At 41.7% G+C, this 14,228-nt stretch overlaps 1 long non-coding RNA gene and 1 pseudogene across 1 annotated transcript; both read left to right on the top strand.

The window, feature by feature from the left end:
• The window catches only part of LOC128440802 (TRPM8 channel-associated factor homolog), a 36,759-nt pseudogene that overhangs the window by 20,727 nt on the left and 1,804 nt on the right, over positions 1-14,228 (top strand).
• Positions 8,931-12,268, top strand: LOC128440803 (uncharacterized). The gene is made up of 3 exons (XR_008338579.1): positions 8,931-9,522; positions 10,249-10,302; positions 10,943-12,268. It is a non-coding gene; the product is annotated as an uncharacterized LOC128440803 (long non-coding RNA).

The following is a 14,228-nucleotide window of genomic DNA, read 5'->3' as shown; positions in this document are numbered from 1 at the left end:
TGGCGTTAAAAATTGGTTACACGCCATCAAAACACGGGCATCTGTATCTCGGACATACATGTTCCAATCAAGTCCAAACTAGACATGTAAGACAATAGTCCCCGCCTGATGACATCTATGCATAAATGATGACTTAAAACCGCAGCGCCCCCTGGTGGCAACAGGAAATGTCTTGTTTTTTGCTTGTCTTACACTTGGATGAATTTCTCCTCATCCACTGACCTCAACCATGTCAAACTGTATCAAATGGGTCCCAAGACATTGACAATGAAGACATAAGATTACCGTGACTTTTCGTCAAACGCCATATGAATGGCGTGGCATTAAAGTTCATCAACTCGCCGTGAAACACGAAATTGCTGTAACTTCAGTGTTCATGATTCTATCTCTCTCAAACTACATGTGTGTAACAACAGCCCCCCCCTGAAGATATTCATATGGTTTTAAGAAATGGGCGTGGCAAAAAAACTGACCAGCGCCCCCTATAGGGCAACCCCGGCACTACGATGGCCGACATTTATACAAATCTATCGGAACATGTGTCGTTTCATAACAAACAAAAAAATATCTTGGATAGGTATGCTTGACCAAACAGGGAGGCCGCCATTTTGGATTAAGTGGCCATTTTTTTTCCATATTCCACATTTTTACTTGATGCACTTGTCCCAGGGCTTTCATCAGATTAACTTCAAATTAAGATCAGTGCCATCACAACAAGATGGAGATAAAAAGTGATTAAGAGATTGACCTTTCGTCACACCGTGTGACCGTGGCGTGGCGTCTTGAGTTTGATTAAACGCCATCAAAACACGAGGTTCTGTATCTCGGACATACATTGTCCAATCGAGTCCAAACTAGACATGTAAGACAAGGGTGCCATCCTGATGACATCTACACAGAAATTATGACTTGAAATTACAGCGCCCCCTGGTGGCTACAGGAAGTGACATGTTTTATACTTTGATGAACTGCTCCTGGCTGATTTACAATATACAGCTCAAATCAGATCAGTCAAGTCATTAGATCATGGTCAGAATTGTGACGTTTCCTCAAACCGTGTAAACATTGATGTGCGGCGAAGGATTTTCCTTCGCCAAAGGACACGATGTTATCATAACTTCACTGTGCATTGTCCTATCACTACAAAACTTCTGTCACATGGTCAGAGTCCAAGCCTGAACAGCTCTATGTGTCAATATTTCCTCAGTGTCATAGCGCCACCTACTGATTCGCCAGGAAACAGGAAGTACTTTGTTAATCCACTCTGCATTATCCAACCGGCTCCAAACTACTGACCTATGATCACAATCCTGAATAGAACAGCTCCATATATGAATATTAGTTCAGGATCATAGCGCCACCTATTGATCAGTGTGAAAATTAAGTTGCGGAAACATTGTCCAATTGACACAAAATTTCTCACGCTACATCAGAGCGCCTACTTGAACAGATCTATATGTCTGTGTGTAATAATAGTGATGGCGCCACCTACTGGCAAACCTACTGCCGCAGAGCGCAAAACGCATGCAACGTGGAGAAGTGCATGCTCGATCGATGATGTGCGCTTGGTCATCGATCGCTCTCTCCACCGACCGCAACAGGCTTCAACGTGCGGGTGCTCGGGCCCGCAAGTGCTACAACGTAGCCCTAGTTATTATTATTATTAGGGCCCGAGCACCGAATGGTGAGAGGCCCTATTGAATCTGTAAGGATTTTTATTATTATTATTATTATTATTATTATTATTATTTCCCTTTGGGGGGCTTTTTCAGGGTCTAGACATGCTCAAAAAGTTATGAAACTTTGCAGGAAATTCAAGGTCTGCGGATATTTTAGTATTCTGGAGTAATTGGAATTGGGCGTGGCAAAATGGCTCTACAGCGCCCCCTGGAACCAGCCCCTAGGTTTCCACATAACGGATTTTCATCAAAATCTGGATATAGGTGTATCGTGACCAGTCATGAAAAAAAGTCTCATGGAGCATTATGAAAAACGCAACAGGAAGTCCGCCATTTTGCTTTTAGTGGCCATTTTGGCAATATCCCACATTTTTACTTTTACGTACTTGTCCCAGGGCTTTCATCAGATCAACTTCAAATTCAGATGAGTGTCATCACAACAAGATGGAGATAAAAAATGATTGAGGGATTTTTTTTTTATCACACCGTGTGACCGTGGCATGGCGTTAAAAATTGGTTACACGCCATCAAAACACGGGCATCTGTATCTCGGACATACATGTTCCAATCAAGTCCAAACTAGACATGTAAGACAATAGTCCCCGCCTGATGACATCTATGCATAAATGATGACTTAAAACCGCAGCGCCCCCTGGTGGCAACAGGAAATGTCTTGTTTTTTGCTTGTCTTACACTTGGATGAATTTCTCCTCATCCACTGACCTCAACCATGTCAAACTGTATCAAATGGGTCCCAAGACATTGACAATGAAGACATAAGATTACCGTGACTTTTCGTCAAACGCCATATGAATGGCGTGGCATTAAAGTTCATCAACTCGCCGTGAAACACGAAATTGCTGTAACTTCAGTGTTCATGATTCTATCTCTCTCAAACTACATGTGTGTAACAACAGCCCCCCCCGAAGATATTCATATGGTTTTAAGAAATGGGCGTGGCAAAAAAACTGACCAGCGCCCCCTATAGGGCAACCCCGGCACTACGATGGCCGACATTTATACAAATCTATCGGGACATGTGTCGTTTCATAACAAACAAAAAAATATCTTGGATAGGTATGCTTGACCAAACAGGGAGGCCGCCATTTTGGATTAAGTGGCCATTTTTTTTCCATATTCCACATTTTTACTTGATGCACTTGTCCCAGGGCTTTCATCAGATTAACTTCAAATTAAGATCAGTGCCATCACAACAAGATGGAGATAAAAAGTGATTAAGAGATTGACCTTTCGTCACACCGTGTGACCGTGGCGTGGCGTCTTGAGTTTGATTAAACGCCATCAAAACACGAGGTTCTGTATCTCGGACATACATTGTCCAATCGAGTCCAAACTAGACATGTAAGACAAGGGTGCCATCCTGATGACATCTACACAGAAATTATGACTTGAAATTACAGCGCCCCCTGGTGGCTACAGGAAGTGACATGTTTTATACTTTGATGAACTGCTCCTGGCTGCTTTAAGATATACAGCTCAAATGAGCTCAGTCAAGTCATTGAATCAAGGTCAGAATTGTGACATTTCCTCAAACCATTTAAACGTTGAGGTGCGGCGAAGGATCATCCTTCGCCAAAGGACACAATGTTTTCATAAGTCCACTGTGCATTGTCCTATCACTAACAAACTTCTGTCACATGATAAGAGTACAAGCCTGAACAGCTCTATGTGTCAATATTTCCTCAGTGTCATAGCGCCACCTACTGATTCGCCAGGAAACAGGAAGTACTTTGTTAATCCACTCTGCATTATCCAACCGGCTCCAAACTACTGACCTATGATCACAATACTGATCTGAACAGCTCCACATATAAATATTAGATCAGGGTCATAGCGCCACCTACTGATCAGTGTGAAAATTAAGTTGTGTTAACATTGTCCAATTGACACAAAATTGCTCACGCTACATCAGAGCGCCTACATGAACAGATATATATGTCTGTGCGTAATAATAGTGATGGCGCCACCTACTGGCAAACCTACTGCCGCAGAGCGCAAAACGCATTTAACGTGGAGAAGTGCATGCTCGATCGATGATGTGCGCTTGGTCATCGATCGCTCTCTCCACCGACCGCAACAGGCTTCAACGTGCGGGTGCTCGGGCCCGCAAGTGCTACAACGTAGCCCTAGTTAGGGCCCGAGCACCGAATGGTGAGAGGCCCTATTGAATCTGTAAGGATTTTTATTATTATTATTATTATTATTATTATTATTATTTCCCTTTGGGGGGCTTTTTCAGGGTCTAGACATGCTCAAAAAGTTATGAAACTTTGCAGGAAATTCAAGGTCTGCGGATATTTTAGTATTCTGGAGTAATTGGAATTGGGCGTGGCAAAATGGCTCTACAGCGCCCCCTGGAACCAGCCCCTAGGTTTCCAAATAACGGATTTTCATCAAAATCTGGATATAGGTGTATCGTGACCAGTCATGAAAAAAAGTCTCATGGAGCATTATGAAAAACGCAACAGGAAGTCCGCCATTTTGCTTTTAGTGGCCATTTTGGCAATATCCCACATTTTTACTTTTACGTACTTGTCCCAGGGCTTTCATCAGATCAACTTCAAATTCAGATGAGTGTCATCACAACAAGATGGAGATAAAAAATGATTGAGGGATTTTTTTTTTATCACACCGTGTGACCGTGGCATGGCGCTAAAAATTGGTTACACGCCATCAAAACACGGGCATCTGTATCTCGGACATACATGTTCCAATCAAGTCCAAACTAGACATGTAAGACAATAGTCCCCGCCTGATGACATCTATGCATAAATGATGACTTAAAACCGCAGCGCCCCCTGGTGGCAACAGGAAATGTCTTGTTTTTTGCTTGTCTTACACTTGGATGAATTTCTCCTCATCCACTGACCTCAACCATGTCAAACTGTATCAAATGGGTCCCAAGACATTGACAATGAAGACATAAGATTACCGTGACTTTTCGTCAAACGCCATATGAATGGCGTGGCATTAAAGTTCATCAACTCGCCGTGAAACACGAAATTGCTGTAACTTCAGTGTTCATGATTCTATCTCTCTCAAACTACATGTGTGTAACAACAGCCCCCCCCTGAAGATATTCATATGGTTTTAAGAAATGGGCGTGGCAAAAAAACTGACCAGCGCCCCCTATAGGGCAACCCCGGCACTACGATGGCCGACATTTATACAAATCTATCGGGACATGTGTCGTTTCATAACAAACAAAAAAATATCTTGGATAGGTATGCTTGACCAAACAGGGAGGCCGCCATTTTGGATTAAGTGGCCATTTTTTTTCCATATTCCACATTTTTACTTGATGCACTTGTCCCAGGGCTTTCATCAGATTAACTTCAAATTAAGATCAGTGCCATCACAACAGGATGGAGATAAAAAGTGATTAAGAGATTGACCTTTCGTCACACCGTGTGACCGTGGCGTGGCGTCTTGAGTTTGATTAAACGCCATCAAAACACGAGGTTCTGTATCTCGGACATACATTGTCCAATCGAGTCCAAACTAGACATGTAAGACAAGGGTGCCATCCTGATGACATCTACACAGAAATTATGACTTGAAATTACAGCGCCCCCTGGTGGCTACAGGAAGTGACATGTTTTATACTTTGATGAACTGCTCCTGGCTGATTTACAATATACAGCTCAAATCAGATCAGTCAAGTCATTAGATCATGGTCAGAATTGTGACGTTTCCTCAAACCGTGTAAACATTGATGTGCGGCGAAGGATTTTCCTTCGCCAAAGGACACGATGTTATCATAACTCCACTGTGCATTGTCCTATCACTACAAAACTTCTGTCACATGGTCAGAGTCCAAGCCTGAACAGCTCTATGTGTCAATATTTCCTCAGTGTCATAGCGCCACCTACTGATTCGCCAGGAAACAGGAAGTACTTTGTTAATCCACTCTGCATTATCCAACCGGCTCCAAACTACTGACCTATGATCACAATACTATTCTGAACAGCTCCACATATAAATATTAGTTCAGGGTCATAGCGCCACCTACTGATCAGTGTGAAAATTAAGTTGTGTTAACATTGTCCAATTGACACAAAATTGCTCACGCTACATCAGAGCGCCTACATGAACAGATATATATGTCTGTGCGTAATAATAGTGATGGCGCCACCTACTGGCAAACCTACTGCCGCAGAGCGCAAAACGCATTTAACGTGGAGAAGTGCATGCTCGATCGATGATGTGCGCTTGGTCATCGATCGCTCTCTCCACCGACCGCAACAGGCTTCAACGTGCGGGTGCTCGGGCCCGCAAGTGCTACAACGTAGCCCTAGTTATTAGGGCCCGAGCACCGAATGGTGAGAGGCCCTATTGAATCTGTAAGGATTTTTATTATTAGGGCCCGAGCACCGAATGGTGAGAGGCCCTATTGAATCTGTAAGGATTTTTATTATTATTATTATTATTATTATTATTATTATTATTATTATTATTATTATTTCCCTTTGGGGGGCTTTTTCAGGGTCTAGACATGCTCAAAAAGTTATGAAACTTTGCAGGAAATTCAAGGTCTGCGGATATTTTAGTATTCTGGAGTAATTGGAATTGGGCGTGGCAAAATGGCTCTACAGCGCCCCCTGGAACCAGCCCCTAGGTTTCCACATAACGGATTTTCATCAAAATCTGGATATAGGTGTATCGTGACCAGTCATGAAAAAAAGTCTCATGGAGCATTATGAAAAACGCAACAGGAAGTCCGCCATTTTGCTTTTAGTGGCCATTTTGGCAATATCCCACATTTTTACTTTTACGTACTTGTCCCAGGGCTTTCATCAGATCAACTTCAAATTCAGATGAGTGTCATCACAACAAGATGGAGATAAAAAATGATTGAGGGATTTTTTTTTTATCACACCGTGTGACCGTGGCATGGCGTTAAAAATTGGTTACACGCCATCAAAACACGGGCATCTGTATCTCGGACATACATGTTCCAATCAAGTCCAAACTAGACATGTAAGACAATAGTCCCCGCCTGATGACATCTATGCATAAATGATGACTTAAAACCGCAGCGCCCCCTGGTGGCAACAGGAAATGTCTTGTTTTTTGCTTGTCTTACACTTGGATGAATTTCTCCTCATCCACTGACCTCAACCATGTCAAACTGTATCAAATGGGTCCCAAGACATTGACAATGAAGACATAAGATTACCGTGACTTTTCGTCAAACGCCATATGAATGGCGTGGCATTAAAGTTCATCAACTCGCCGTGAAACACGAAATTGCTGTAACTTCAGTGTTCATGATTCTATCTCTCTCAAACTACATGTGTGTAACAACAGCCCCCCCCTGAAGATATTCATATGGTTTTAAGAAATGGGCGTGGCAAAAAAACTGACCAGCGCCCCCTATAGGGCAACCCCGGCACTACGATGGCCGACATTTATACAAATCTATCGGGACATGTGTCGTTTCATAACAAACAAAAAAATATCTTGGATAGGTATGCTTGACCAAACAGGGAGGCCGCCATTTTGGATTAAGTGGCCATTTTTTTTCCATATTCCACATTTTTACTTGATGCACTTGTCCCAGGGCTTTCATCAGATTAACTTCAAATTAAGATCAGTGCCATCACAACAAGATGGAGATAAAAAGTGATTAAGAGATTGACCTTTCGTCACACCGTGTGACCGTGGCGTGGCGTCTTGAGTTTGATTAAACGCCATCAAAACACGAGGTTCTGTATCTCGGACATACATTGTCCAATCGAGTCCAAACTAGACATGTAAGACAAGGGTGCCATCCTGATGACATCTACACAGAAATTATGACTTGAAATTACAGCGCCCCCTGGTGGCTACAGGAAGTGACATGTTTTATACTTTGATGAACTGCTCCTGGCTGCTTTAAGATATACAGCTCAAATGAGCTCAGTCAAGTCATTGGATCAAGGTCAGAATTGTGACATTTCCTCAAACCATGTAAACATTGATGTTTGGCGAAGGATCATCCTTCGCCAAAGGACACAATGTTTTCATAAGTCCACTGTGCATTGTCCTATCACTACCAAACTTCTGTCACATGATAAGAGTACAAGCCTGAACAGCTCTATGTGTCAATATTTCCTCAGTGTCATAGCGCCACCTACTGATTCGCCAGGAAACAGGAAGTACTTTGTTAATCCACTCTGCATTATCCAACCGGCTCCAAACTACTGACCTATGATCACAATACTGATCTGAACAGCTCCACATATAAATATTAGTTCAGGGTCAGAGCGCCACCTACTGATCAGTGTGAAAATTAAGTTGTGTTAACATTGTCCGATTGACACAAAATTGCTCACGCTGTATCAGAGCGCCTACATGAACAGATATATATGTCTGTGCGTAATAATAGTGATGGCGCCACCTACTGGCAAACCTACTGCCGCAGAGCGCATTTAACGTGGAGAAGTGCATGCTCGATCGATGATGTGCGCTTGGTCATCGATCGCTCTCTCCACCGACCGCAACAGGCTTCAACGTGCGGTTGCTCGGGCCCGCAAGTGCTACAACGTAGCCCTAGTTAGGGCCCGAGCACCGAAATCGGTGGGAGGCCCTATTGAAATTGAAATGATTATTATTATTATTATTATTATTATTTTTCTTAGCTTAAATGAATTGGCTTTTTGAGGGCTTTAATGTGCTCAAAAAGTTGTAGGAGTTTGCAGTAAATTCGAAGGCGGCGAAAATTTACGTATTCTGGAGTATTTTGAAAAGGGCGTGGCAAAATGGCTCAAGAGCGCCACCTACGGAAAAGCCCCTCATTTAGCATTCACCGATCTTCAAAAAAAACAAAGACTATTGTGTATCATGACTAGATGCACAAAAAAGTCCATCAGTGCATTATGAATAACGCAACAGGAAGCCCGCCAGTTTGACTTTAGTGGCCATTTTGGTCATATTCGATATTTTTTGTTTTAAGTACTCCTCCTACAGCTTTCATCAAATCAACTTACAATTTAGACGATCGTCATCACAACAAAATGGAGATCTAAAGTTATTGAAGGATTAAGTTTTAGCAAAACCGTCTGACCGTGGTGTGGCCTCAAAGTTTGATTAAACGCCATCAAAACACGGGCTCCTGTATCTTGGACATATTTTGTCCAATCGAGTCCAAACTATACACATAAGACAAGAGTCGCGACCTGAAGACATCGGTACAGAAATCGTGACTTAAAATCACAGCGTCCCCTGGTGGCAACAGCAAATGTCTTGTTTTTCTATGTGTTACAGTTTGATTCACTACTCGTAGGGCCTTCATTAAATCAACGTAAAAATTTGATGCATGTGTTCAAAACAAGATGAAGATCTAAAGTTAACGAAATTGCAACTTTTCATAATACTGTGTGACCGTGGTGTGGCTTCCAGTTTGAGGAATGAAAACATCTATATCTGGCAGATGTGCTGCAATATTTAGTCACTAGATGGCAGTGTCAGACCATGCTTTGTGTTATCTATGCATTAACAGACTGTGTTTACAGGGTGGCCAACTTTAGAGGAGAATTAAACCTTTTACAGCATTGCTCAAACTTTGGTTTTAGTCTCAATCGCTAAGTTCTTCCTTCATGACAACTCTGAGGGGGGTGTATTTTATTTTAACTCCCTCGTTTAAGCGATATAGATGTTTGAAATTCACGTGACGTCACAGTGTAAGCTGTGCTGTGTGTTGTGAGTTCGGCTTTCACCAGTTACACGTGAACGCCTCATGAAATGGCTTACACCCACATACCCGGTAAATTACACACTTTGATGTTCTGCTCCTTCTCCTGACGGTCACGGTAACGATGTCTGCGCCTCCGTTTCTGTGGTAAGTCACGTTAAGTATTTTATTTCGATGTGATTCGCAGGGTGCCTTTGAATCAGCCGTGATAGCTACGGGACGCTAATCCGGGAGCTACATACCAGCTCAGTGTATATCAACGGGTTCGATGCGAATGCCAGCTGTTACCGAAACAACCGCCATGAACCCAGGTCCACCAAGCAGAGATAAGCGTTCGTTTATAAGGATGACTCTGAGACAGGAGACTGTGTGTCGGCTTCATTTTCACTAGCGCCGGAGGCTAACTAGCTCGCTAACAAGCAAGCTAACAATATCTTCGAATGGGTGCAGTAACTGTTCTTCGATTCGATTGGGGTTATTACCGACAAACACCGACATGAAACGACATGAGCGGGTCCACCCAGCAGATATAAGCGTTACTTTATGCGGATGACTCTGAGACAGGAGACTGTGTGTCGGCTTGTAAGTTAGTTTCGCTAGCGGGCTAGCGATGCTAACTGAAACCTGAGAAACCTGAGTGTTTAAAGTCACATCTGCATTACATGGCGGGTGTTCAAAGGAGCATTACGTGTCCTAAAGCTCTTTCTTCAGAGTAGTGTTGTAACGTCTACCTATTTCCTAAGCTGAAATGATTATGATCTGATTAACTTTGAATTAATATTTTATTATTACCATGTAAAAGTCTGTTAAGCAGATAACATGGCACATGTATGACTTAACATATCTGTGTATTTGTGTTCAATGTTCCTCTAGGATGTCCAGCGTGAGACACAACTTGAATCCAACCAGACTGAACACTGACTCCAGGTACAGACCTGTTTTCATTACTTACAAAGTATTGCACATAATACATAATGTGTTAAATTATAATGCAATACTTTTAATGTGAAATAGCTCCATACTAAACATTCATTGTCATGGTAGTGCACGTTTTAATCCAAAAGCATATTCAAATACATAGTTGAATATCCACCGAAAATAAGAATACACACTTTGTTCATATGTAACTCTAATAAATACTTTATAAGTTACATTTTGCTCCGGAATTGAACTGTGTTAAAGCGGTTCACATGGAAAATATATGTTCAATTATGTGAAGGGTGATTTTCATTACTATTTTACTAATGGAGATTTAGCACTTGCTACACATTGTAAGAGCAGCTGTGCAAAGGAGCACTACGTATCCTAAGGCTCTTTATTCAGAGTCACAGTGTTGATGTCCTGTCACGTGTTACAGTGAAAAATAACCGTGTCTACTAGTGTTTACATCGTTAATCTCAGGCAGACTTCCCTGAATTATTTTGTTAAATATAAATACATTATAGCCTTGTAACTTTACTAGAACAGACAGTGTTCATAGAGAATTTGAAAATGATGTACACTACCTATTTCCTAAGATGAAATGATTATGATCTGAGTATTTTTATGTTTCCTCTCATTTTATTAGGGACGGACGAGCCTGAAGGACACAGCTGTGATGACCAATTGACCATGTTTTGTCTCTTATGGCAAAGCACAAATATTAAACACTGGGTTCTTATCTAAAGTGTATCAAATCAGAAAGCAAAAGATACACATTGTTGTTATAAGTTTTTATTATTTTAACCAACCATAATGAAGATAGAAATGAATTCTTATCCATGCCACTTAGCAATGACTGCCACCACCAAACAGTTGCAGGCCATCTTTATTTAAGGGAGGAATTTAGAAGTGTTGTGTAGCTTCTGATGATGATGCAGTCGTCCACGTGTTGACCACCATGTTGCTGCTGACGACGTCAGGTGCTGCAGTTCCTCATCTATGAAGAGAAGAAACGCACTGTTAAAGAATGTTTTGAGTTGTGTATGAAGCACAACAGATTTCAGATAGAACCGTTGTACTGTGGTCTGGGTTTGTATCCTAATGGTTAAATGCACATATTTTAAGTCGCTTTTGATAAAAGTACTGAAAGAAATACAACATTGTAAAAATAGATAAAATGTCTTTTTACCTCATCTGTAATATTCAAGGTGATAATCTCCCACAGAGCTATTGATAACAGTCCACATCAAGTCTCTCCACTTCCCTCAGTGTGAAAACATAATTATATAATTAATTTGAGAACTGTTTACAACACTGATGTGTGGAGATTAAAATCATATCTAAACTGTCTAATTCACTGTAAAACTCCATGACATTCGCAGGCCATCTGTAGTTAAGGGAGCAACGTATGGAGTGATGTGTAAAGGGCAGAAACTTGGACTATGGGCAGAGAAGGTCTCTGGTTCGTCTCCGGTTCGACTCCACGGAGAGACAACAAAAGACAAACCTGGATTGATCTGTCCAAAAATCCAAGAGTCTCCCTACCCTCTCTAGTGCCCCTGAGCAAGGCACCTCACTCCCCCAACATCTGCTCCGTGAGCGCCGTACATGGTCGCTCACTGCTCTGTGTGTCCTGCACCAGATGGGTAAAAAGCAGAGATTAAATTTCCCTACCTGCATGAGTGTGCCTTTGCATGTCTGTGCATGTGTTTGGGACGAATAAATGGATCTTAATCTTAATCTTTTAATCTTAATCAGTTGTCTTCCAGTTGACCAGCATGAAGCTGCAAATCTCCACCATGTTGCTGCTGAGGACATCAGGAGCTGCATTAATGAGGAGCAGAAGCGCACTGTTATGAATGTTTTGTGTTGTGTATGAAGCACCACATATTTCAGATAGAACCGATGTACTGGGGTCTGGGTTTGTATACTAATGGTTAAATGCACATACTTTAAATCGCTTTTGATAAAACGTGAGAAAGAAATACAACATTGTACACAGATAAAATGTCTTTCTACCTCATCTGTAATATTCAAGGTGATGATCTCCCACAGAGCTGTTGATAACAGTCCACATCAAGTCTCTCCACTTCCCTCAGTGTGAAAACATAATTATATAATTAACTGACTAACGATGTGAAAATAGTAATGGTGGATATATCAGCCTGTATCAGAATAATGGTGAAACATAGTTATTATCACATGCAACTTACACATGTAGCGTATTGATATTAACTTATTAAAATAAAACAAAGTCACAGCCAAACATACGACTCTGCAGTTAACTTGCTTCAATGTGTTCATTAGACGTGTTAAATAAACTAACTTTTATAACAATTTTATATTAAAAAAGCCTTGAGGCATGTAAGTATATGGTGATAGTTAAAGCAATAGGTTTGGTTGTATGGTTTCAAGGTTACTTACCTCTAGTTAATAGAGCCTCCTGCTGGCTACAGGAAGTGAAGCAATAATCCTTGCCGCAGTGCACAAACGCATGCAACGCTGAGACGAGCGCTTGGTCATTGAACGTTCTCTCTTCACCGACCGCAACAGAATAGAAATTGCCTGTGCTCGGGCCCGTTAGTGCTACAACGTAGCCCTAGTTATTATTATTTCCCTTTGGGGGGCTTTTTCAGGGTCTAGACATGCTCAAAAAGTTATGAAACTTTGCAGGAAATTCAAGGTCTGCGGATATTTTAGTATTCTGGAGTAATTGGAATTGGGCGTGGCAAAATGGCTCTACAGCGCCCCCTGGAACCAGCCCCTAGGTTTCCACATAACGGATTTTCATCAAAATCTGGATATAGGTGTATCGTGACCAGTCATGAAAAAAAGTCTCATGGAGCATTATGAAAAACGCAACAGGAAGTCCGCCATTTTGCTTTTAGTGGCCATTTTGGCAATATCCCACATTTTTACTTTTACGTACTTGTCCCAGGGCTTTCATCAGATCAACTTCAAATTCAGATGAGTGTCATCACAACAAGATGGAGATAAAAAATGATTGAGGGATTTTTTTTTTATCACACCGTGTGACCGTGGCATGGCGTTAAAAATTGGTTACACGCCATCAAAACACGGGCATCTGTATCTCGGACATACATGTTCCAATCAAGTCCAAACTAGACATGTAAGACAATAGTCCCCGCCTGATGACATCTATGCATAAATGATGACTTAAAACCGCAGCGCCCCCTGGTGGCAACAGGAAATGTCTTGTTTTTTGCTTGTCTTACACTTGGATGTATTCCTCCTCATCCACTGATCTCAACCATGTCAAACTGTACCAAATGGGTCTCAAGACATTGATAATGAAGGCATAAGATAACTGTGACTTTTCGTCAAACGCCATATTAATGGCGTTGCATCAAAGTTCATCACCTCGCCGTGAAGCACGAAATTGCTTTAACTTCAGTGTTCATGGTTCTATCTCACTCAAACTACATGTGTGCAACAACATCCCCCCCCTGAAGATTTTCATATGGTTTTAAGAAATGGGCGTGGCAAAAAAACTGACCAGCGCCCCCTATAGGGCAACCCCGGCACTACGATGGCCGACATTTATACAAATCTATCGGGACATGTGTCGTTTCATAACAAACAAAAAAATATCTTGGATAGGTATGCTTGACCAAACAGGGAGGCCGCCATTTTGGATTAAGTGGCCATTTTTTTTCCATATTCCACATTTTTACTTGATGCACTTGTCCCAGGGCTTTCATCAGATTGACTTCAAATTAAGATCATTGCCATCACAACAAGATGGAGATAAAAAGTGATTAAGAGATTGACCTTTCGTCACACCGTGTGACCGTGGCGTGGCGTCTTGAGTTTGATTAAACGCCATCAAAACACGAGGTTCTGTATCTCGGACATACATTGTCCAATCGAGTCCAAACTAGACATGTAAGACAAGGGTGCCATCCTGATGA

This window comes from Pleuronectes platessa, chromosome 5 (assembly GCF_947347685.1).
Source record: "Pleuronectes platessa chromosome 5, fPlePla1.1, whole genome shotgun sequence".
NCBI classification, from domain to species: Eukaryota; Metazoa; Chordata; class Actinopteri; order Pleuronectiformes; family Pleuronectidae; genus Pleuronectes; species Pleuronectes platessa.
Note: the sequence above shows the minus strand (reverse complement) of the source record. Positions and strands in the feature narration are given on the sequence as shown.